This window comes from Python bivittatus, unplaced genomic scaffold (genome assembly GCF_059951505.1).
Source record: "Python bivittatus isolate LINGU-HERP-01145 unplaced genomic scaffold, Pbiv_v1 ctg000070_np1212, whole genome shotgun sequence".
Taxonomy (NCBI): Eukaryota; Metazoa; Chordata; class Lepidosauria; order Squamata; family Pythonidae; genus Python; species Python bivittatus.
Window position 1 is genome coordinate 6,344,493 of NW_028277034.1, and position 27,162 is coordinate 6,371,654.

The 27,162-nt window shown below is 36.7% G+C and overlaps 1 pseudogene; it reads left to right on the top strand.

Annotated features, from left to right (window-relative positions):
• LOC148216831 (uncharacterized) overlaps positions 1-26,790 on the top strand; it is a 251,190-nt pseudogene extending 224,400 nt beyond the window's left edge.
• The last annotated feature ends 372 nt before the right edge of the window (positions 26,791-27,162 follow it).

The following is a 27,162-nucleotide window of genomic DNA, read 5'->3' on the forward strand; positions in this document are numbered from 1 at the left end:
ATGTTCAAGACTAATTCAAACTTTCTCTTGCAAATTTTGGTTCTGTGGGTTTGTGACAGTACCTGAAAATATAATGGGAACTTTTCTCATAACTTTATTTCACTTTATATGCAGTATTTCATCATTCAACAGATACTCTCTTATAATTGATCAAGTATTAACTTAATTCTATGAACTCAAAATGAGCTTTTCAGAGGAAGTGAATTTGAATTCTTTTTTAAATGACATAATGATTCCACAGTTTGCACAGTCTTAAGTATCAAAGTTTATTCATCTATATATTATGCATAATTGGATGACCACTCATTTATGACACTGGACATTGTATAATAATCATTATGGTCAGTAACCAGTAAGGGTACAACACTCATCCTGTGTATATGTGTGTGGTACATGGCTCTTCTTTCTTGTTTAATTGTTGCTACTGTTTTTAATGCTTATCATTTGTTTAGTGAATTCCAGGTCATTACTAGACTAATATATAATCAATCAATAAGCAAAAGGTGAAATTCCACAACTGGCTACATGTCTTGATCCCAAGCCATTGAGCCTCTTATTGTTAATTCTCTAGAATTCCCAAATATGTAATAAATTTTTTAGCTTCAAATATTGAATTCTTCCCAGAAGGTCCTTACAGTTTAATCCTTTCTTCTTCTGTAGCTTCCAACAGAAACAACAACACTTACGTTTGTATTCTCAGTAGCATAGCCAAACTTCAAAATAATTATTTTGTCTATGATTAATGTTAGTCCGGTACAAATCTGGCATTATACACTTTGCTACATTTTTGAATTAATGAAATCTGATTTAACCAGTGCAAGAAAGTAATCTCGATTATCTTAAACTTGGCAAGAAGGTGCCAAATATACAGCATTAGAAAATTCTGCAAGAAAATACATTGGGAAGGGATAAATATTTCAGAGCGTCTGGAAGTCTTGATCTGATTCAACAAGCAGCAGAGCTAGGAAATTGTGTTTAGGCAGATGTCACAGATGGGATGCAGAGCAGTATGGAGAGAACCCTTGCGCATATGGAAAACTGGTCCATGCCCTTTTGGATTTTCGCTAAAATGAAAGAGACGAGACTATGATTTTTATCAATAATAGTCCTATTATGAAGTGATTCCTTTTGCAGTCCCAGAACACTCCTGTCTCTTCACTCAGCCAAAATATCCTACAAAATCTGAGTATTGCAGCAGGCAGAACAAGAAAGACATTCAGGTTTCCTCCCACATGAAAATAATAAAAGAATGTTGTATGGGCTTATAGACTGGAACCATTTTCCTGCATGCCCAAGAAACAGAATGGAATCCCAGAAATGAATAAATTCTGCTTACCTGTTTTATATATATTTGAACTATCCATCTCACTAGTCTAGTTTAATATATTTGATTTACTGAATATGCAGTATTACATTGATCTGTTCCTTTTGAAACCAAAATGCTTAACTCTACCTTTAAAGTATCTTTCAGTATTTCTCTTGTAGGCTGGTTTAAAAAAAATAATAAAGCAGGAATTTACATCTTCCGTAATATAGTAATTGTGCAACAATTATATCAGGTTGGACTTGGCAGCAAGATAAAACATTGCTTTTAGGATATTTGACCGGATCCATGCAATTTGTCAGTTGAAGTGAAGGTATTTCCTGTTCTTTTAGTTGTTTATGCAGCCTAGATGAATTAAAATAATTACCTCAACATCAAGGTTTACATGTAATTATCATTAATTACTCAACATGTTCTCTAGGAATATTTTTTTACACCAGATCTTTTGGTGTATCTCTAATTATTTTAAGAAGACGTACTGACAGTTTAGTTTAATCCCAGGTATATAACCTGAAGGAGTTTGAAAAACCTGTGGTTTTATTAACTAGGCTACTCTTTAGCTCTATGAGAGTGTAAAACAATCAAATATAGCTCTGTGTAACAACAAAAACATTGGCACTACTATAAGATTGTAGAAAATGTGGAAGACAGTTCTGAGCCACAGAAGGGATGGTTAAAATTGCTTTAACCGAAATATTTTTTTCTCAGCCTAGAGATAGCCTACAGCAAAATACTTTTCCAGTCTTCTTCTTCACTCACTAAAGGTGAAAATATAAATGTGAAAAAATATATATTTTACAAAGTTTTCTCTGTCCCTCCACAGGCCTGGGGTTTTTAAAACGAAAAAAAAAGTGATGGCAGGTTTTTTTTGCTTTGTTTTGTTTTTCTAGGGGAACAGGAGCAAGACAATTTTGCTAATTAAGTGGCTGGCGGAGGAAAGATTTAAGGCTATTTCACTCACATGGTCAAGACTCGGGATCAGAAGCCTACAGCCGTACGGTAGTCTGGACAGAAATGAATGACTACACACTGAATTTACAAGATAGCATACGGTCTAGCCCTGCTTGACCTCCAAATCCATGGCAGGCATAAAGGTCAATGTAAAACATGCAGAGTTCCTTGAAGCTTGTCTGTAATTGTGGAAAGACATTTATTTATCTTTTAGATTTATATCCTGGTGGTTTATATAGGACTTCTGGCTCCAATGTCTCCCCAAAACATTGTTCAGTAGGCTGGGATGAGAGAGTGAGGTTGTCTGTTCCTAGCTCATCCATTATCTGCTACACCATTCTGCAGTAGCAGTTCTGGTTCCTTTGAATGTCTAATGGTTAAGTTATGACCACAGCCACAACTTTGGTTGTGACTACACCCTACGGTAAGCCTCAAGGCATATATATGTTTGTAGCATTTCTCCATGCAAAATGCTGAAGCCATGTGCTCTGAAGTTTCATATGAAATAGAACCTTAATGTATATTCCACAATACCTGGTACATTCACTCCAGATAAGATATTAGCTCTGTGAGGTAGTCCAGAGTGCTGGCCAGGAGTGATGTAACCAGGTTACATTAACAGAATCTTGCAAGGAAAGTATTTCTGCCCTCCTTTCCTTTTACTCCCTCTGGAAAACTAGGGAGATACTCTTCTGAAATGTTTCCCACACCATCCCCCCTTCTGTGGGCTGAGACATCTTTTACATGCTGGTTGTCCATTCTGCGGCTCTCCTTCCTGTCTCCCAAGGTTGTTCCCATGTACCATTACAGCTGAATCTGTTTATTGTTCAAAGTATCATCTCAGGATGTAAGTTTATTTATTATGTGTTTATTACTATTATTTATTTATTACTATTTATTGCTATTATTATTATTATTATTATTATTATTATTATTATTAATCTCCACACTCAACATGTGATGAACTTTTCAAGCCACTGGAGTGAAGGGATTGTGTGCTTATCCATATTCTGGGCCCTCCCCCCATACATATTAATTCTGTGCATGTGAGCCACTGACAGAGGACAATCATCAATTGTGAAAGGAACAAGACAACATATCGCAAATAGGAAACATATCAATCTTTGAATGTCAACTTTTTGTTTATTACAAATAAATAAACAATGAGGTATTCAGACATGTTCTGCAAGGAAGGCACAACAATGATCTAGAAAGAACATAGTATATGCAATATTTTGGATGGTTTGAGACAACCCAAGCAGCAAAGGTTCATCTCCCTAACCTTTCCATTTCTCCCTTGCCATTTGTTTTAAATCAGCATTAACATTTCACAGAACTTGCTTTTTTTGTGCTGAAATAATTTATTTCTTGTTACAACAGATCCCCATGCTAATTAAGATGAATTGTTTCTAATTATCAGAAACTTGGCATTTCAAGATTGGTTTGAAGACTGAGTTCTAAATGTCTACTGAGAAAACAGAGCAATCAGAATCAGATAAATGATATTGATTCAGCAACTGTCTGGCTGGAAATGTTGGATGTTCATGACTCACATCATTGTTCATATAATAAGCTTTATGCGGGAAAGTATTAAAATGAAAAATCATTTGATAATCATGAGAGTAGCTAGCAGCCTGATGCTAATGGGGCCATGTCTACGAAAAAAGTCCAATCTATCTCTATAACGCTATTGTGCTAGCTTCCATTGGTACTGATGTTGCATTTTGGTAGTGGCGGTTATTAACTAATACACAGAGAGAAGACAAAAACATCATGAAGAGGCTACAGGGCCTCAGGAAATAGAATAGGTCTCCTAATGATACTAAAATTGAAAGATTGCGGAATTGAACTATATCCTGAAAGAGCACTGAAAGTCCCTAGGAATTCAGAATGCCATTTCCCAGCTGCTGACAGTTCCTTAAGATCCAAATGACATGCCTATTTAAGCTCCAAGATGCTGCTTTTAGGAAGTAGCAACATTAAACAAGGAAGGGTCCATTTTTAATAGACAGAGGGGAACGTTGTTTAGTCTTTTCTCTCTTCTCTGCTTTCCTATTTTCAGGGTTCCTAATTTGTAGTTACAGAAGTAAAAAAGCGTGTAGGAACCAATGTATATTGGATTTGTACACAAACATGTTGCCTCTCATTTCAAACCTTAAAATGTGTTAATTTTAGATTGGAATGTGAAAAAAAAATCTGCAAGATTTTTTGGTTGGTTGTATGTTTGTTTGAGTCACAGCAAGAAAGTGGGTGTGGGTTTAGATCTGTGTGTATTTTTTAATTGATATAATGAGGTGACTAGCTTTTGGGGAGATAAAGGATCATGCTAGTCTTCTAAATTGTTTCAGGGATTGCATACTGCAGGGGGAAAAGGGAGATAGAGTCAAAAGTATAGAGAGGGTGACTAGCTCAAATTTACCCAACTGGCTTTCATGCCAAAGGGACGACTAGAACTCACAATCTCCTGGTCTTTAGTCCAGCACCTTAACCACTATACCAAGCTACTTTTCAAGCTGATTAGAAGCTATAAATGTCAATCACAAACTTTTATCCTCTTCATCTTCCTCCTGCTTATTATTTGTCTGAGGTGATGGTAAAGTGTACCCGTTTTCTGGATACATTGGTCCTGTTCATAAGATACCCTAATCACAAGGCATGGTTAACAAACTGCAATACTGCATCCATACCACAAGCTAGCAAAATAAATCACACTATAACTGAATATTACATGTTCACCTAGCACACTAAGAGATGATGTGGTTTAGTTGTTTTTTAATTCATTTAATTCATTCTTTCATTTAACTAATTTGAATTAATCATAATTCATATATTGTGCCAATAAAGCCACTGTAGTTTGTTATTCCTTGGTATATCAACATTACAATCTTCTTCTGAAGGAGACCTACCTCATGAGGGGTTGGCAAAGAGGACCTTCAGATAACTGGAAGTAAGAGAAAGGCCTGCCATCACTGCCAATACCACTACCTGAGATCTATTTGCATAATTTAGAAAGTCTGGTGATTTCTACATCATTATCAGCCAAACAGGCTAAAGCTGCACAGAGCCAGTTTATTATAGGTTCTCAAATCTGTTCAATGAAACCAAGAATGCAGCTGTGAAATTTTTATTTCCAGCAGACAAGGCATACAAGGCAAAACTATTTCCTGTTTGTTATTTTGTAATCCAGTAAACATAGTCAACACACCATCTAGTTGAGGATCCTATGTCCAGATAAAGTGCTTACTTCCCATGGAATCATTTATGAAAATTTACCCTGCCGTAAAGGCAATGCTAAATTTTTCAGCCATTTTTATGATCTTTCAATTCTTTATATTAATTACTTAGAATGTGAGGCCTCTGGAGGTAGTAATAGATCTCCTGCTAATGAAATTGCTGTAACCTGCAATAGAAGCAATACAGGTTGTAATACACATATAAAACCTACATTGAACAAATACTGCATTTTTATTTCAATATAACATTCATATGATCCATCTTTTGGAAGAAATATTATTTCCTTGTTTGCAGTGTGTCCACTGTATTTCAATTAGTCAATGCTTGTCTTCTTACTCTTCTTTTCTAACTTTCATGGTTTCGATGGCTGGTGTGGGTCTTCTGGGCTGTGTGGCTGTGTTCTTGAAGTTTTGTTTCCTAACGTTTCGCCAGCACCTGTGACTGGCATCTTCAGAGTGCAGGAGCACAGACAGGAGCAGTTCTCTCTGTGCCCAGGGTGATGTGACCCTTCTGTGGGTATTTATAGAGATCTGGGGGGGGAGGGGAAAGGGGGGATTGGGTGTGTGTGTGGGGGGGTTGAGTTACTGAGTGGCTGCTTGTTTTGGTGTCAGATTCTGTGTGCATCTTCCTGGGGATTAGGCAGGGTTTTTTCTTCTATTGCCTAATCCCCCTCAGATCTCTATAAATACCCACAGAAGGGTCACATCACCCTGGGCACAGAGAGAACTGCTCCTGTCTGTGCTCCTGCACTCTGAAGATGCCGGTCACAGGTGCTGGCGAAACATTAGGAAACAAAACTTCAAGAACACGGCCACACAGCCCGGAAGACCCACACCAGCCATCGTATGCCGGCCGTGAAAGCCTTCGACAATACATTTCATGGTTTCCTTCTTACAGTGATGACACCCAAAAGTATCCTTGCAGGTTTATGTATAGTGCATTATTGATTCCCCCATATTAAAAAAGTATTTATTTTGTGAAGAAAAATTCCTAAAGGACTTTTGCCACTTAGCAACAATTTGGAAAAATCTTACATTTGTAGCATGCAGTGACTCATACTGCTATTTCTTAGAACTGAAGTTAAAATACCTCTTTTCATAAAGATGTGATTAAAGAAAATCAATTCTAGACCATTGAAAGGCAGACAATAGAAGTAAAAGAAGACTAGCATTTCTATCCAGGGAATATTGGTGTTTATCAGGAAAATATCAGCTAAATATTACAATTGCTTTAGCTAAATCTGTCAGAACTGAAATGAAGTTGAGATATTTTAGAAAGTTCTAAATTACATGTTTTTTCCAGGAATAATCTATGATCCTGAAGATGTCAATAAGATGACCTACATGTCTTTGTGTTTCACTTGATTTGGCCTAATTAAAATAAAACTTCTGACCTAGTAGATCTGCTACATCAATTAATGAGTATACTGAGAAGAAAATTATTAATCCTTTTTCTCACCTAATCCAATGAATGTTAGATTCATAAAGATGAAGGAACAGCTCTGTGCAGGTCGCATACCATGCAGGATATATTCAAGCATAAACAATGTCAGATCAATTATTTGCTTTTTATAATCAACTCAGGTTGGTCTAAATGTCTCGTCCTTAGGTAGACAACAAAGCCAGGATGAAGGAATAATCTGAATCAAAGGACAATCTGGAATGAGGACTAGAGATCAAGCAAAGAGCAAGGTTAAATATCAGGGAACGTATTTGACAAGAAATAATAAATATCTCTTTGAAAATAACTATTCACAGATTTGGAAAATATAATGGTAGACATTTAAGATGGAGAAAGTTGAAATTGTCTGGTTAGGAAGAATTGAAGCTGTTAGAATGAATCTTCTACCAAGATTTAATTTTTTGTTCCAAATGATTCCAATAAATTTTGAAAACAAGGTATTAAGTGACTGGCATCTAATAAAAACACAAGGATTGAACTCAAGATTCTACAGGATTCAAAAGAATGAGGCACGCTGGCAGCTCCAATCCTTAAATTGTTTTTTCAAGCTAGCTGCCTAAATTGGATTACAGACAGGATCATGTCTTCTTATGGCTTAGCTGTCTCTAAGGAGAGGGCAGGATGTTCAGATGGTCTGCATAAATATTTCTGGATTGATACAAATAGAGATAAGCAGTTTATAAGAGATCATGCAATAATAAGCGGTATATTTAAAGTCGGGAATAAATACAGAAAAAATATCAGTGCAAATGTATCCCCTCTTGCATTGTTCTTAGATCTTTATTTGTATAAAGAGGAAAGAACAAAGAAAGTTGCACAGTAGAGAGATAATAAATTGTACAGATTACAAGATTTGTTCAGTGGCCTCATTTATCTGATTGGTTCTGATATCTTCAAATGAGTAATATAATATTAAAAGAACTGCACAAACAAGATGGAATATCCAAAGGTTTGATTGAATTTGAGAATCTTATAGCATGAAACTCGGTGCATCTGGGGATCTTATTTACAAAATGTTGGTGAAATATGACTCAGAAACTGAACAAGTTAAAGATTATATGATTAAATGGGTTCAGAATTTAGATGCAGTAATTGATATGCAATAATGGGGATTTCAATGTAAATTTATACAGAATTTCATGACCAGAGAAAACTGATATGAGATGTTTTATTTTCAGCATATTGCTTTAGTTGCTAAAAGAGAGTTCATTTTCTAAAATTTGTTAGAAATGTAATGATTGAGTCAGATCATTCTTCCATATTTGATGGCAACGCTCAAAAGCTCAACATTTCTGGAAAATGATCCATATTAAAATGGAACAAATTTTAAAAATTGAATTTCCTTATTAATCTGCAATATTGTGATTAAACTTTACTAAACCATAGATTCCCTGTAATTTTTCTGACTACAGTCTGTATATGCTAATTGCTGCAAGGATACAGACTATGGTCTGTATATGCTAGTTGCTCCAAGTATATTCTATGATGATGATCTCCTCCATGGAATATTGGTGAACAAAGTTGTGGGGTATGTGTCAATGCCCCAGATAATTTTGTATCTTAAAAATTAATCTCACAAAGAAGATAAATTGTTGGAAAGCATTTCTAGACTGCAATTTTATATATGGATTTGCATCAATCCAAAATTTGGGTTTCTCTTTACATAAGGTCTTAATATTTCAGTTTCATAGGATTTACTATGTTTTCCTGTATGAGTTATACAGTGCAGATCTATAGTCTGTTTACAGCTTAAAACTGATTTTTAATTTCTTTTTAAAACAATATATGATGTTATTTACAATTAACCAATGAAATGCTAAAAAATGTTTATTTTAAAATGTCTCTGTGTGTGTGTATCGATAGATCGATAGATCGATAGATAGATAGATAGATAGATAGATAGATAGATAGATAGATAGAGGCCAAAGTGTGTGTGTGTGTGTGTGCGTGTGTGTATATATATAGTGTGTGTGTGTGTGCATGTGTGTGCATGTGCGTGTATGTATGTATGTATGTATGTATGTATGTATGTATGTAGTGGAAAGTAAAGGCCAAAGTGGTCCCAGTGGTGGTAGGAGCACTTGGGGTTTTGACTCCTCAGCTGGGAGAGTGGCTCCCACAGATCCCAGGAACAACATCAGAGCTCTCTGTCCAGAAGAGGGCAGTGCTAGGAACAGCTCAGATACTGCACAGAACCCTCAGACTCTCAGGCCTCTGGTAGAGGACCCGAGATTGAAGAAGACAATGTACCACCCATAGGGGTGAGAGGAGAATTTTTTTTAATAAAGAAAATGATTGGAGGGTGGGCATAGCAGCAAAGGGATTGTCAAATGGGAGGAGATGGTAGCCTGAAGTCTGGCCTGAAGACCTTGCAGGCTGTTACCAAAGTGTTTTAGTTTGAACAGGATTTTAGTAAGCTTTCATAAAGCCAAGCTGACATGAGCACAGGACTGGAGCAGCTTAAACAGGAAATATAGATATTATCTTAATAGATTTACATTAGGATAAGACTCATTGAACCAGAAATTTGTGAAGAGTTTGACAACTCCAAGATGAATTGATATGATTTGCACATGTTGGGCTATATAGTGGACCAGAAAGTAGTTACCTATTTGAGTGAAATATCCTTAATATCCCAAAGGGATTCTAGCAGTACAATTTCCAAGAAAAAGTATTTTTTAAACAAATCTGCTTGTTGTCTCACTTGTTTAAATTGTAGATTAACATAGAAAAAGACACAAGAGTTATGGATAAAATAGGAATAGGCAAGATAAATTTAGCATTTCTTTCCTACCAGTTCTCATTCAATTTGATGAGAAAAATTTTGCTCTACCTTTTTTTTTTTAAAGGATAAGATGATTTCATAGAAGTTTTCATGGCTGGAGATTGTGTTCCTGCATTTATTTTACTGGAACATGGCCAAGAGATATCTGTGCAGAACCATCTCTCCTCTGAAGCACAGCTTCCTGGGCTTCCCAGGCCTCAGTTAAATGAGGGAGCTTACCTCTGAGAAAGAGAATTTTACTTCTTCCTAGGAAAATAGGAAGAAACCATCCACTCAATTTTCTGATCACAGATTTGATAGAAATATTCAGAAGAACAGTGGCCCAGTCCAGTGTGAATTCACACAAAATATTTCTCAGTAAATATAAATTAGACCAAGCTGCAAGGCAATGTAAAATATAATCTGCACAATTCTTTTATTATCAGTTGGACAGCTGGTTAGCTAATAGAAAAGGAGTATAATTCTCCAGGTAATTCAAGAAGTCTTTCTGTATTATTCAAATGCTCTCACAATATTGTGAAATAATACATTTTGTGCCACATGCAATAAGTTTCTTCTTGATGTAAAAACATAGCCAAGCAAAATTTAAGATTTTTAAGGTGAAAAATAATAAAATAAAGACTGTATCCCTCCCATTGTGAATATACTATGTTACAAACTAAATCTGAAACTCTTCTTCAAGTAATGATCATGAATTTCTGAACAATGAAAGCACCTGAATAAAACTCCAAGTACATATTATGTCAGATTTCATTATTACCGACTTTGTATCCCCAGGGGCTGCTTTTTATTTTACTCATTACAACTCCAGAATGGGTTTTTCAAGGTTTGGTATATCTTTTACTTTTTATTCTCTGAAGAGTGTGACACATCCCTTGGAAATCCCATTTGGTTGTGCTACCGTTTAAAAAAAAATATGATATTTCACATTGCCTGCCTTAGTGCTATAGAAGACTTGTTTTGACTTGAAGGTACTGTTCAAGAAAGCTCAGATGCAGAATATAATTCAAAGAAAATGGAAATAAGTATCATATAACAGTCTGCACATTCATTTTCTGGTAAAAACTCAATATAACTTACATGTGTATATCAATTGGACTTAGATTTGAAGATAAATCAGTTCAGGCACATGCCTGGATGATACTCTAGGTACATGGTGGAACAGTGGATAAATACTGAACATTTTTCTCCATCATGCATTGAAAGTAAAATATCAGTCCAGTTCTCAGGATTTTCTCATTCCATACAAGAACCTCTGCATTAAGTGCTCTTGTCTTTCAGCCCTTACTATAAGTAGTGATACGGGATAGATTTTCCACTGATTGATTTTGCTGTAGAAAGATTTCCACGCCACATTGCAAATATTCCTATGCAAATTGGGTTAAAATGAATAGATTAATGTGCAGTATAAAATGTTTCAGTGCAAATGAAAATGTTATGATGCAGATTAAACGATGCAATTACTTTACATAGGATTTTTCTTCTTTCTTTTCCCCACTTCAAAATTTTCTTTAAATATGCCCATCACTGCCTTTAAGGACACAGTAGTTCTGTCATCATATAAGAAAGATCACACCTATATTGGTTTTTTAACTGGACTAAGGGTAGATTCACACTTTCTGCTTGGCCTCATCACTAGTGTAGGCCACCTGCTACTTTTTGAGTGCAGGAAGGGAAGACTTTATCTTCCACCAATTTCCAGCCCATCACAAATGCACCCACCTACACATTTTGAAGCTAAGCTATTTTCTGGCCTCAGCCAACTCAAGTACTTTTGAGTGGATGGTCTGAGGCACTTCCTTCTAATCTAGAGACAACCCTAGTTCCAAAGGGGTACAACTCCTGGCATACTGCTTCCCACTTCAGTGGCTGGTCATTGCACTAAATATGCCAGGCTACTATGTTCTTCACTGGTCAACAGCTGCCATTTTTAACTGTGTTGCAGTTGAACCAAAGTACTCTATTAAGCCTTGCCCCATGTTTTCCCACTCACTCTAGAGGTTCATTGTTCAACCCTCACCTCACCTCACCCAGTGGGCATCCTTTCTGCCCAGATAGGATTACCTTTGTTTTACCAACCCTTGACCAGAGTACTGCAAAATTTACTTTCTTTTCCCCTCACCCAATCTAGAAAATTACCATGGTCCTACAGTGGAATGTAGGAATGAAAGAACCACCGGTTCCCTTTGCTTTAATCATTACAGCATTGCAGCAGTGATGATCCAAAGAAAAAAGAAAGGAAGAGGGACTGAGAGAGAAAGAAAAACTGTGTAGTAGTGTCAACAGAGAGAATATGGGCAGAGGGTGTGAAGGCATCTGTGAGTGCAGATTCTTGGAAAAGAAAGGAAAAAAATGGAGGAGGGAACAATCCCTAGAAAGAAAAGGCATTCACTAAGAGACTAGTCCATACAGGAGCCAACCAATTAGATTTGCCTTCCTGGCATGGGAATGACAATTAAATCCTGTGGTGGCCATAGTCCAGACTGACACCAACCCAGCCCCATTCCCAAACTGCAGCAATTCAAGCTGGAATGTTTGCAGTTGGTTTCAGGAATAGCCAGAAGCAGCACAGGAGACAAGCAGTTTAGGCTGCAGCGCAGAATTGCCCTCAGTCTGGTTCATGTGGGATAGCTGCAGGATGGACACTGGTATAATCCATATGTTTCATGTTCAGCACAGAATAGTGATGTAAGTCTCATTACACTGATTAGTAGATGCCACACAGGTTATCTGCATGTCACTAACACAGAAAATAGTAAGATCTTCCTCCCATGTTGATCGCCCAGCAGAAAAATGATCTTGTTGACTAAATAGGAATGTAAAAGAAACCCATCACAGGTTCTTTTCACATCGCATGCTCTGCCAAAATGGAAGCTGTCACAGCCTGATCGCAGGCCAGTAACTCCCAGCAGCTGTGGCGCCTGCTTCCAATTTTGGTGTGCTCAACAACTGTGTAAAAAGAAGCATCCATCTGGGAAAGTGACATACAGAAAGGTTACATCACCCAAAATTCTACATATGGTGTATGTATGAAGAATATACTAGGAAAGGTTTCGCTCAAGATATATATGTTAGGAAAAGTTAGTATGAAAACGTTATTTTTAAAGTGAGGGCTTTCCTTCTTTCTAGGCTTTTCAAAATTCTCTGGAAATTTGTCAGAATGGACATATTTAAATACATGGCATATTGACCTAGACAGCTTTATCGTAGAGATGGGTACAGAATCCAAATATGGATTCATTATTTGACTGTTGCATACCATTTTCATGTCAATCTGCGATTTCATCATATAAATGCAGAGAGTCAAAATCTCATTATTAAGGTTTTCTGCAAATAGATATTTTGATGCATCTTACTCAAAAATGCAGAGTTTTGCATGTATTTAGATATGAATTTTGATATACAAATTGTAAATTCACTAAGTTCTCATCCATCCCTTAGAGCATAAAACAGACTGAATGAAATCCTAAAGCAAGCTTAATTAACCTAGAGGTAGTATTGTAAGTGAAGGTTCCCTCGGGATTAAAATTTAGTGTGGAAAGGCACTTCCCTGGTTCTCTTTTTTATTATTATTATTATTATTATTATTATTATTATTATTATTTAATTAAATCAATTTATATAGCATATCTTTATGTTGGAAACTAAAACTCTGCACGTTTGAGATATTTTCAGAAACTCAATAGTCATTAGCACAAGATAGGTCTCAATATATGCTGGATTCAATATCAGGCATCCTCAATATTGGGGGCCAGTAAGTCCTTTCAATATTTTAGGAACATGTTAGGGGCACTCTCACAAAACAATGAACAAAAGGGACGTAAGTAATCCCCAAATAACCATATTCCATAACTGGCCTGCACCCCACTATTTAATTTTTTAAAAAGGCATCTGGGATAATTATGAGGGACAGAAGCAATGTAGGAAATAGAGGTTTTGTTGCTTAGCAAGATGGGAGCTTCTCATTCTTCTTCTTTTGTTTCTTTAAATGAAGTAATTGGATTTTTTTGCGGGGGGGACTTGAGGTACCCAGGAATGTGACAGGCTCATTGCAATTCACAGGCACTATACTGAAAACCCAGGTTCAATGTGCAGATTTAAAAAAAAAAAGTAAATTAAGATGTATTGGGTTGGGACTTGTGATGGATGGCTAGATCCAGACATTTTAGGAAATAGGGTTGATTGAGAGCAGGACCTCAGTAATTTATAGACCACAGGGTTTTAAATTTTGAAAACATTAAAAACATTCCATTGATGTTCTATTCGTAGCACTCTGACATGCTCAGAGTTTTAACTGGCAGGTCTTTTGTTTTTTTCTTAAACTGCATTAAAGTCACTACACTCCCCCATTTATTGTCAATCACATAGCGTTAGGGTTGCAATTTTTCAAGCAGTTTTCACATAGCATATACCAATTTAACCATCTGTCAGTGTTACCAAAAGAAAGCATCTGCCTAAAAGAATTCCGACACATGAAATGCGGCAGAAGTAATTCCAACTTTCCGTTCCTCTCTCTCTCTTTCTCTCCTCTTCCATTTCACAATTCACAGCCATGTATGTTCTTCTAATAATAGCTCGTTTCCTGACCCATGAAAATTTTCAACTTAGCATTTGGGTCTTTTTATGGTAGAGGTCCAAACCTTCTCTTATGAGGCTATTCTTCTCCAGATGGTGACATTTTAGATAAGTCTGTCAGTTCTGTGTTTATGGTCCAGTTGCATTTCTCTGAATATCATATCCTACAGTGGGAAAGTACAAGCCTCTTCTATATTTGTAGAAAATGATTCATAATCCCTTTGAAGCAGAGTAGCCAGATTGTCACAGCATGCCCACATTGCAGGCATTGCAAACACCTTAATTATCCTAACTCCTGGTTAAGGAATCCAGAGACTTTTGGGCCCTATGAAGGGACTAGGAGCTTTGTGGCACCATCTTCATTTGTCTGTTCCTGAATCTCTGGCAGAAGCAATGGAAATTATACTACGTTTCATATCACTCTTGATTCTCAGCCCTTTTTTGCACAGCTTACTACACTATGGTTTGTTTACTTGTGTTTTATATACTCAGCCCTGATGAGTTGGGTTTGCACAGCACTTCCTAAGCCATCAACTATGGTTTCTATCCACATTTTGGGGGTCATGTGATATTTGAAAATAATAGATTCTGTTGATTTGAAGAGGCTAGAAAAGTGTAGGTGGCTGGAAAAACCTCTCTAAAAATATTTATCTGAAGAGTTTGCTACAGTCTTAAGCAACTCATATAGTTTTGCTTTGCCTTTTCTGCCTGTATGTTTAGTGAATGCCATGTATAAATATTTCAGCACTAAAAAAAAGGGGGGGGGAATGAAAGGATGCCCCCTGTTTTGCATGGATTTTTGTTCATTTGTTTTTTGGTTGTATGATACAAAGGAATCAAATTAAAGTATACACACAGAGAAACACACACACACACACACACACACACTTTTATAATTTTCCCAATCAATATAACAGAAATTACTACAATTACATTTACAATTACAATTTCAAGTGATCATCTTGCTATATTTCACACAAATATTAATTTATGCATATATGCAAATATATGTATGCTTTCATCTTGGAATTGGCCTATTTCAGCAGTTCACCCCCACCGTCTTTCACATGGGATAAGGCTTTCATAAAATATAGCTATTTATTGGGCACAAAAGCAGGGATCTCTTAGGCTGTGTGCCTTGGATGGCATGCCACATACAAACCCCTGAGACCACAAGCTGTGTACTTGAATGACCTTTCTGCCTTAGAATGTGAAACAAGATGAATCCATGTTTAGTAGCTAAACATTTAAATGTATGCAATCCTCAGAGGATATTTTAACATGAATATTTTAAGGCCACCAGCAAAATGCGTTATGTATATTTCAGTTAAGGTGTGGATCAGACCAGCTCTCTTTGAAATACAATTTGTGTGGCACTGTGGTAATGCTGGGCCCTCTCACACACATTTGGCATCAGCAGTCTTTCCAGCCTAACCACCAAGTTCACCAGTAATATATGGCTAACTGCCATGCCCAGCTTTCTGCAAAATGTAACTGCATGGAAGTCAGGTTTTGAAATACCCATCTCTCCCATTTAGACTTCTTTATTACATCATTTTCAGAATGATCTTGTACAACTCGTTTTTTTGCATAGCCAGCTGCAGCCTATACAAAATTTCAGTTCACATAATAAAGCTTATAGATTTTCTAATTCACATATTACAACTTCTACATCACTGCACAATCTCATGCATATCTTCCCTCTCCTACAAGCACCTTTGTGCCTTTATAAGATTTCAGTGTTGTTTCATTCATTCATTCATTCATTCATTCATTCATTCATTCATTCATTCATTTATTAAATTACATGTCGCCTGACTCCCAGCGACTCTGGAAAGTTCACAAGTAGTTAAAAACAAGAAAACCACACAAAAACAAAAAAGAAGAAATATGATAGAGATAACAAACCCAGATGGGAACAAAGAAAAAGAAGAATTGTTGTTATTGTTACACAGGTATTTTGAGTGGGTTCAGGAATTTCCCCTGGAGAACATTGCAAGAATCTCTGTTCTATACAGAGATATATAGGTAAATAATTAAGCAACCATCTTATAAACCTTCTAAAATTCTACTCATATCAGTAGTACCAAAGATAATTTTCATATAACCTGTAGGACAATTATATTTTTTATTGATAGCTGAAAACTGTAGGTGGATAAAATATCTTAGATCTCTGATGTATCAAATGAAGGTAGAAAGATTAAAGTTGAGCATGAACACTCATTGGCAGCAGAAAAGACTTTGATTTCCTTGCCTAAAAAACTTCTGCCAGATCATGCATACTTTCCAATTAGGTGTATTATAAAGCAACCTGCGGAGATGGTTGCAAGTCAGAGGAGGCATTGCGCCTTTATGTGACGCTCTTGTGTGCAAGAGCAAATATCCACTGAAAATTATTCTTTTAAAATCATTAGCTTTAAAATGTTATCTGTTTATTGCAGCTCCTGGGAAGAAACCATAGATGTCATGGGGGAGGGAGCTATAAAAACAGGTTTCCCTGACTGATAGGACAGGGATGTTTTCTTGTGTGTGTCTTCATATCGAACCCAGGTGAAAGAAATACATTCCTTTCAGGCAAGGGAAGAAAACGTTTTTGATGAGAATTCAACAGGGATTTGTCTATTGTTTGCTTTGTTAAGCAAAAATAGTATCCACATTCTACTTAGAATATCAGTCACAATCCAGTCACATTCTTATTTTCAAATAAGCTTGAGTAACGTGCCCCCACTGGTGTGGGGTATGAATGTTTTCATCTCCTTTCTGAATGTTTTGGGTAGCTTGGTGGCCATGTCATGAAAAATGCCTGTATACATGGCTTCCATTTATTATATTTGTAAATATTCTAACTGAATGGTAGAGCATTACAGAAACTATAACATCGTTCTGCATGATGCTGAATTAGAGTAAGGGCTCCAGATGAAAGGTTAATGTAATCAAAAGCATAATTTCCCAGGTAGTTGTTCATTCTCTTCTCCTTTAATTTGGCACTTGTCTTTTCTATGCTCTGTACAGCTTGATGTAAGTTTATTCTATGTCTTAGGTTTCCTCAATTTTATCCCTTGCTTTACTGATTTGTGATCTCATGATTGTGCATTAGGACTGGGCACAGTTTCAAAGGGCAGTGTTTCAACAGTGTTTCATGTGAAGCATCCCTTCAGAGCTCCTTCTTAAAATAATATACCCTCTTTTTTTTACAGAGAAGAAAAGGGGCCACATTGCTTAACTTGGGCTCACTTCTGAGGCCTCCTGTGGCAGTTTGCCTAGCCAGGTGAGGCTTCTGCACACATGCAATGCACATTCAGAAGACTCTTCCCCTTATTGAAACAGGTGACTGAGGTTAGGAATGTACACACAGTGCCTTGTGGAGTCACATTGCATCATCTCTCCAGCACAATGTGCTTAACTAAGCCAAACTCAAACCCTCTTGAACTTGGATTCCTTGTCTCCTCCATCATTCCACGTTTGGAGCCCTGTTCCTTATGTTCTTATTCATTAAGTTGTCACAAGCTTCTCTTCTGTGTGTTTTCTATTTCATACCTTTCCTGATAGAAATTGTTGAGATTCACAATAGGCAGGAAAACAGAAGCCTTGGGGTTACTCACCAGTATGGCTTTTTCTGGCTTGGCCTTAACAGCACCTTGATCTGCAGAAATCAGCAGCTGAAGTTTTCCTTCAACAGATGTGAAAACGATAATATACCTGGCACTCCAAAGAAGACGTATGTGTTTCCAAAAGGATAATCAGTTTGTATTCCCTAAATGAGGAGTACAAAAAGGTGTGACCTGATGGGCAGTTGGGTTAGCCCACATTGCCCTTCACCCCATGTCTCTCAGTCTTCTCTTCTTTCACTCCTATCTGCTGCTGTTCTTCTTATTCTATTTTTGCTGCTCCTAAATGCTGCCTTATATGGATGTGTTTTCCTACCTGTTTTCCCTTTTCTGTTTTTGTTTCCCTAGCTTTGCCCCTTTGCAAATATCTTCCTTGTTGTCTTTCAGCTTGGCTTTTTTTTTTTTTTTTTTTTTTGCCACTTCAAATGCTGTTTCTCCCCAATACCCCCCAATGCTACCTTGCCCTTTAGTTTTCCTCCAACTTTCCCTTGTGCTTTCCCATCACCCCACCCATCCTTCCTAGCCTCTCTTTCATATTTTCCTCCATTATTCTGGTCTCCATGCACTGCCTTTCCCACCTCTGCCCAGCTAAAGATTGCAGCAACCCTCTCCCCTTGAAAATACATAATCCAAGAAGAAACCAAAGAACAGATTTTTTTAAGTAGTGGAAGCTCTGACAGTAGAACAATACCCTTCTCTATTAGTGTGGGGAGTGGAAGCTGGTTGGAGATGTAGCAAAAGGAAGAGATAACTTGGAAAGAAAGGAAGCAAGTGAAAGAGAAGTTCTGCTTAGACACTTCAAGAAGAGTTAAATTCAGTAGCAATTCCAAGTAACAGCTGATATTCAGACCGATTTTCAGAGTCATTCAGGCTTTTCAGTAACCAGGTCTGCATGCACCTCCTGCAAAAATGCAAGACTACCCCCTAATTTACAGATAAGTATTTAGGAGAAATGGAAACTTCCTATAAGTAAATATGGAAATTTAAGTTTGCCCAACTGGACTTGGTAGTATTATAATGCATTTTTCCAATAATACCATGTGGTATAGAAGTTAAAAAAACCTATTACTATTGCAAAGCACATGGCATTTAAGGGCATGATACGAATTATTTTGCAATTTTTTAAATTGGCAATGGGACAAAACTTAAAAAAAAAAAGTTAAACATGGTGACATATTAGTTAATGAGGGACAAAGTAACAGTTGCTCAGAGGGACTATAGTAATTAATCACTATATTGGGATTTATTTATTTTTTTTACTGGGGAACATTAAATACATGTGAATTATACAGGATATATAGATGTGTATTTAGATATATATTTTCAGTCTGATTGCACAACAAAGTAACAATGTAAACTTGTACTTTTGGACTTAGAAGTAAGGCCCATTACTTTCAATAAGTATCTGTTTCTGGCTATAAACATGCATGAATAAATTCATTGTTCACAAAAGGTGCAGATATGTGTAGCTCCACAGAGATTTGAGTTTTGAATAATTTAGTGTTACAATCCCAACAGAGATGCATCAAAAACTCCTTTTGGAAGGATATTTTTTACACTAAATCTGGCCAGGCTAGAAAGATTTTAGGGTATATTCAAAGACTAGCAGCCAGAAAATATGACATTTATATACAGTGTGAGACTGGGGTGTGTGTGTGTGTGTGTGTGTGTGCGCACACACACGCAAGGCTGGCAGCATTAAAGAAAGAAAATAAAAGCAGCCAGCCTTTTAGCAAAGACAATCTTCACATGTACATCAAGCAGACTTGACAGCGTGAATTATAATGTTTCCCTAGGAGCCATTAAATTCTACCTATTCAGTACACAGGATTAAAATGATATCTGCTGAGGAGCAGATAGAAAGTGATCATCTGGCTTCAGGTCAGTGCCTGAATTAGATGAGAGAACTATCAAGTAATTAATTGATAATTTTTTTCCAGTTTTGATAGACTTACATGACCTCAGCAAACATGTTCTTCCTTTTAGTTGGGGAAAAAACCCTCACGCCTTCACTGTGAAAGTTTATTAAGAAGTGCTAATTAAATTCTATTTTGATACTCGGTCTTCTGACCTGTTTTAAGAGGCTACCTTATGTAATCCTATAATCCATGCTTAATAGAAGCTTTTCTCAGAAACATGAATAATTGTCAAATATTTATTGACCTGCAGAAACTCAGTTCAAGAATACAATCATGCTCTCATGAGATTTACAGGCAAAACAGCAAACAATTTACCTTATTGGGGTTTATATGACATATCTAAATTACCTGCAACACTTGTGGATGTGAAAAATACTTTCACATTTCTTCAGTACAATTCTAGGCTGCCCCCCTGGGCAGGTTTTGTGCTCAGTAGCTTGTTTGCTTAGTTTGTAGATTTTCTGCTCCATCTCCCCAACATACACATACTTCCTCTTTGTGCCTCCATAATACTAAATAATCATGAAATAACACAAAGCTAATGAAGATGAAAATAATCAAAGATTAAAGTACAGCAAGTCAGTTGCAGGGACTTCTTTTCCCCACAGAGTTGTTTTGTGCTTCATTTCCTCTTTGCTATTTTAGAGACATGCAACTTTAGACTGGATGGCATTAGGTTAATACAGCTGTCCATCATCCAGAACATCATCAAATTAAAGTATGTTGAATTTATGAGACCATTGCAGCAAGACAATTATTACCCCATAACAATCTGATGGGCACCAGTGTGTCTTCATTGCTCACCTGAGCAATAAAAAAGCAACAATTTAATGCTAAAAAAGAGCATCTTTTCAATCAGAATTGATGTGGCCTTTTCAGCTACAGCTAATATAACCAAGAGACTCTGATTATTAAAATCACAAAAGTGTTGTCATTTCTCCATGTACTGTAACTTCACTATTGTACGCAACAACTTGTTTCTGCAGAATTCAAAATCCACAGAGGTTACTGTTACTGCATTGCCATCCACATAAAATATGGAAACAGTCATCAACAAGAATGTGATAACCTGCATGGCAGCATCAAAAGACATTTCTATCAAGGAATGCAGAGGTTCTGTATCTAAATCATTCTAGGAGTTAGGTCCCTGACACATGAATTGTTCAATTTCTCAGGCACTCCCCTCAGTTAAAAGAAAATAGCCACTGTAATCAACATCATTGTAACTAGAAGAAAAAGGAGAACTGGTGAATAGTTGCTCTAAGTTTGTACCAATAGAACTTCTTGCGTTAAAACTTTACATCCATCTGCAATCAAGAGGCAACCTGTGGCAATGTAGGACACATTGCAGATGGCTCCCAGCTGTGAAAATTGTTCAAGTGCAGCTGATTTTTTTTATAGTTGTCATCCTGGCAAGTCTATTCTCCTTTCTCTACTCAAAGAAAGCAGGGTGCAATATGTCCTGGAGGAAAGAGTGTTAAAAATAGAAATGGCTGTGGTTTTTCTTTCTACTTACGGTAAAAATGCAACAATACCACAAACCCAATCCTGTTATTTTAAGCAGCACTTTGGAAACTGTGACTAAAATGATGGGAGAGATTTATGAGACATTCCTCCTGCCAGGAATTCTTCTTGTCTGCTGATTTTCACTTGAACCCTCAGATTGTTCTACCGATACTTTCACACTGATCCAATCCATAACAATTTGTTTAATCAAATGCAGGCATTTTTTTCTGATGGTGGGAGTGAGGTAATGTCATTATTTTTATAACATTAACAGTCATATAATTAATTATTTTGCTTTATGTAATGCAGAAAAAGAGAGGCGGTTTGGAGTAGCGGTTAAGGCATCAGGCTAGAAGCCAGCAAACTGTGAGTTCTGCTTTAGGCATGAAGCCAGCTGGGTGATTTGGGCCATACACTCTTTCTCAGCCTTAGGAAGGAGACAATGGCAAACCACTTCTGAAATCTTGCCAAGAAAACTGCAAGGACTAGTCCAGGCAGCCACCAGGAGTCAAGACTGACTTGAAGGCACCAAAAAAAAATAAAATAATAAATAATAAATGCAGAAAAGGGAAACCATAGCCCAATAATACTTGGAGACTACTGTCAGTCAGTTGAGCTGTGGAAGAAAAGGGGTGTGACATCAAGGTACCATTATTCTGCATCTCTCTCTTCACTGCTGATCATCAGAGGCAGGCAATAGGCAAGCAACAGTTGAACAATGAAGGAGACTTTCCTCCCTCCTCACTGTGTCCTCATATCTTCCTGCTGCTTAGCTGAATCAGCTAACTTGTGCAAGAAAGGAAGAAGTGAGCGATCCATGAATGCAACCTGATTAAAAAACAAAAAAAACAAAATACTAAGAGGGTTATCCTACTTGACTGCCCTGTGCCTATATCTATACATGTCCACGAGACAGAAAAAAATATATATATTGATGGTATGGATGAAAGAGAAAGAGGTAATTGTTTGTTAGGATCACCACGGCCACCATCACCTCTCTGTTTCTTTCCTTCTCTCGGTATTGTTCTGTTTTAAGCTTTTTATGAGTGGAAAGAGAAACACTACAGATTAGTGGTAAGGTTAAGAAAGAAAGCCACTGTTGGGGTAGCAAATTACACTTAAAGAAACATAGCCACCAGGAAGTCACATTTCCATACTCCTGCATCAGTAAGACAACTGGAAAACAAACAATAAAATCAAGATGAAATCATCAACTTAATTCTTTTCTGAGTTTATCCATTTGAAGACATTCAGCTTGCTTAACTAAGGGCTAAAATGGTAAGGGGTAAGGACATATAGAGAGAGTTGCCTCCCTCCTATATTGGCCTTCCAAAGTTGAGTAGGGGGGACTCAGAGGGGTAAAGCATTCTGTCTATGTTTGCTTGACCATGAGCAGAAGCTTCTGGGTGAATGGAAAGCCTAGTGGAGCAAACTGAATCTTCTTCAGAAGTTCCCCCTCAGCATGGGAAGGTTGCTGATTTCAAAGGGTAGGGAACTCATGTCTGTCATATCTTTTCCCCACAGGTCCAACCTTATCTTTAGATAGCATGAGGCACTGGTCTCTACTGCAGATGTTTTGGGATTCCAGCAGTGGATGGGAAAAATGAGTGGTGTGTCAGACATCCTTCCCTGAAGTTAGTGTACTATCTGCAGGGGGAGTGGAATGTTTTGTCAGTGTAGTGGGTTCAACTGATAATGTGATCAGTTTTTATGCATGGAATTGTATAATAGACACTGTCTTGCTCTTGGCCACAGATAGAAAATTACCTTGGGTTGACCACTCTTTATCTTTGTATGCAACAAAAAGACCATGAGGATATATTCTGACAAAGCAAGAAAGCTATTTGGTTGACTACATATTTAACATGGAAATTAATCTGAATCATTTTTGTGTTTTAACATAAATGACCAAGTACACCTGCCTTTATACCTGGAAATTGTGATCTTAGTATATCTAGAGGATTCCAGGTTGACAAAAACTAATGTAGGATCATTCAAAATAGTTATTTATCAAATATTTATCAAAAAGATAAGTCTTTTATCTCTGTATCATACATTACATTCTCAGTATAAAACAACAGGGAAAATTAGTCCAGCTTACTTCTCCATGCAAATTTATATTTTACATTTTGGAACTTAAAAAAAAAAAAATCATTGTTCTTCAAAATGAGCGTGTGTGTGTATGTGTGTAACACATACACACAAACACATTTTGAAGAATATGAAATGTGGAGAAGAGGTTCATATGAATGGGAATAATATAAAAAGTAAATGGGAATAATAATGTACACTAAACACATAGGAATTTTCATGCCAACTTTTAAATAGAGTAATTCATGCACAGCTCTGGCTACTACTAGGCCTCTGCTGCGTTCTAACATCTTTGACAAAAATAAGAATTCTGCTTGCTTTCTTAGGGTAACCATTCAGAGAATAGTAATTTCAAAGCAATTTACTTTCTAAAATATTAACTGACCTATTTGAGAACATGAGGTGGTGATACCTAATCCAAGTTAAGAGAGAGAGAGAGAGAGAGAATTCCTAATTCAATTCCATCAAATCTATTGTGTAAAACTGTATGATTTTTTAAGGTGGAAAAGAAACAGGCAAACATGCCAATGAACATTGGAACATTTCCTCCTCTTTTTTAAATCAGCGACATCCATTTATCATTTGGAGTCCTCCCAGTGTTTTTCTTGGGTCTTTATGCAAAACAGCCTTACCATGCCTCTTGCCTTTCCTTTCCTGCAGCAGGAATGTTTACTGCTTGAAGAACATGAATTTTAATTATATACAGAATGGAAGTCCACTCTGCAATGGTGGTATATGTGATGATAAATGAGAACACCTTACAGTAACTTTTCTGTTCATTGAAGCCCTCCATATTTTATAATTGTCAGAAACAATCTTAATACTTAATGTGCATGAAAGGAGGGCTTTAGACAATTATTTTTCTTTTCTCTTTTCTCTTTTCTCTTTTCTCTTTTCTCTTTTCTCTTTTCTCGAAGCAAGCAGTTCAAAAGTTTAGGAAAGGGACAGTAATTAAAACAAAAGAGAGCTTGTTCTTTTGATCCACCTCTAATTTCACAAGTAGATCATAATGTGTGGTGAAATGTTTTATATATATTTATATATATTTATTTATCATATTTATATTATATTTATATATATGAAGTGTTTTATATATCATTCCATCTCAAATTCCCTTGTGCCCAGATTTAGCTACATTTACAAAACAGCTGTTTTCTCTTGTGAATACATCTCAATAAATGAACAAAGTGAATTGGGCCCTCCATCCTGGAAAAAAAATGTAGGAATTATTCAAATTATTATTTCATTAAAAATGAAAGAAACAAAAGAATACACTGTGCTTAGAAAGATTATAACTAAATGTTAGGGCTCATTTGGGATCCCATTGTTGACAAAAACATGACCAATTCTCTTGATTAAAAGTTTTCTTTCTGTGGTCTTTCCAAAAAAAGAAAAGAAAAGAACATCCATTTTGGTGTGAAATTCACAGCAAACTTTATCTGTGCTATTCTAACTCAATACAAGGCAAAGTTATATACTCAAGAGTAAATATAATTAATTAAAGGTATTAGCTATTGACATTCTGTATTGATAGAATAAGCATTTTGTACCTAAAGATCAAGCTAAGTCATTTGAAAAGCTGATGTTATGGAAGATAACACCTACAGGGTGTACAGGTTTGATCACTGTGTTATACTTAGCCCAATTTTCCTAGCAATCTGAAGTACTGGGACACAGCATTAATTCAGTTTTGTTTTCATTTGGACAGATTTCACTGCTGTTTTCTGAGATTATTATCAACTGGGAGAAGTAAACAGATTAAACAGGGAGAACCGGTTTGGTGTAGTGGTGAAGGTGCCAGACTAGAAATTGGAAGACCATGAGTTGTAGTCCTCACTTAGCATAAAAGTCCTTTGGGCAAGTCACTTGTTCTCAGCCCAGGCTAGTCACCAGCATACAAAATACAGAACCACATTTAATTCTCTAGATTTTTGGGACCCTGAGTGCAACAAACTAAATTAGGGCATCCCTGACAGATTGTTATCTTTCCAGCCTCTGTGTCATGAAGTGATGGTGATGATAAATAATTGATTGAAAAGCTCTTACCATCAGGACATTTAGCTTAACCTTCAATCATAATCTGCCTTCTGCATCTTAAACCCTTGCTCCATGGACAGCTCTGGGTTCATAGAAAAAGGTAATGACATTCTTCTTTGTGACATCTGTTCAGGTCCTTAAAGATGAGAATGAACATACATAGTCCCTTTAATTTCTTCCTACTCTGACCAACTTTGGGCAATTCTTTTGTGCTTATTACCATTTCAGGTTCCTTTCTTCATAACATTTCAGTTATGCAAAGGAATTCACTAAGCAAAGGAAATTCAGCTAATGCATAAAGAGTTCAATTTCTCCTCTCCCTCCTGTATCTATATTCACATGAGGTAAGAATGTTGTAAATTACATTATGACCTAACTGCTGCACAATTCAGAGATTATTTATGTGCCAGCAATAGTACTGCTTCTGCTAAAATGATAGTATCTCTATCCAAAAATGTAGAAAATTACCCAAAGATATTGATAGTTTGAAACAAGTTCCTTAAGTCTCTGCAAGACTTAAGGTACATCTTTTATTGCTTAAAAACCCCAAAATGCCCCCTAAATCCAAAGGTTTAGCCTTGCCCACTCAAGATTGGTTCTATGGACCACAAAGGGCATTCTAGGGAGCTCTAGGTGGCCCATGGATCCCAGGTTGCCCACTCTGAAATTAAAAATAAGCATCCAAATTATGACATTATTTATTGATAACCTGAGTAGGAGAGCATATGAATTCATTTGGGCTTCTTGAAATAACAGGATTAATTAGAATACTCCTGAATTCCAAGAACATCAAGTAGACATGTGAGATACCGACGAAGGGGAAACCGAGCTGGAATTTTGGTAAGACTTAGAAAGCAACGAACCAGAACTCCTCTTCCTTCAATATATTTAACAAACATACGTTCACTAGTTAACAAAATGGATGAACTATTCATTTTAACTCGGAACAATTCTGACTTCTCAAATGCTGCAGCCCTTTGTTTCACTGAAACGTGGCTTAATCATTTAATGGAGGATAGATCCTTACAACTTTCAGGCTTTCATCTCTACAGGGGAGATCGAGTTACAGCGTCATCGGGCAAACAAAAAGGAGGTGGAATCTGCTTCTATGTTAATATCCATTGGTGTAAAGACGTTAAAATCCTACATAAATCTTGCAGTATTCATTTAGAGACTTTAGTGATTAACTGCAAACCATACTATGCTCCATGGGAATTTTCTTCATTCATCTTGGTTGGAGTTTATATTCCTCCTGCTTCTCCAAATAATGCAATACAGACTTTAACAGACCAGATATAGTATAGAACAGAAATACCCAGACTCTTTACTTATTGTTTTAGGAGACTTTAACAGCACTGATCTTACTACTGAGTTGCCCAGATATATTCGACATGTTAGTTGTCCTACTAGAGGCAAGAATATATTGGATCATTGCTACACCACATTAAAAGGAGCCTACCGTTCTATATCACGTGCAGCAATTGGATTATCTGATCATTGCATGATCCATCTCATTCCCACCTACAGGCAGAGATTTAAAACTGTAAAGCCTGTGATCAAACCAATGAAGATATGGTCTGATGATGCTAAGTTAAATCTACAGGCCTGCTTGGAGTGCACAGACTGGAATGTTTTTGAAGCTGCCTCTGCAGATCTGGATGAGTATACTGA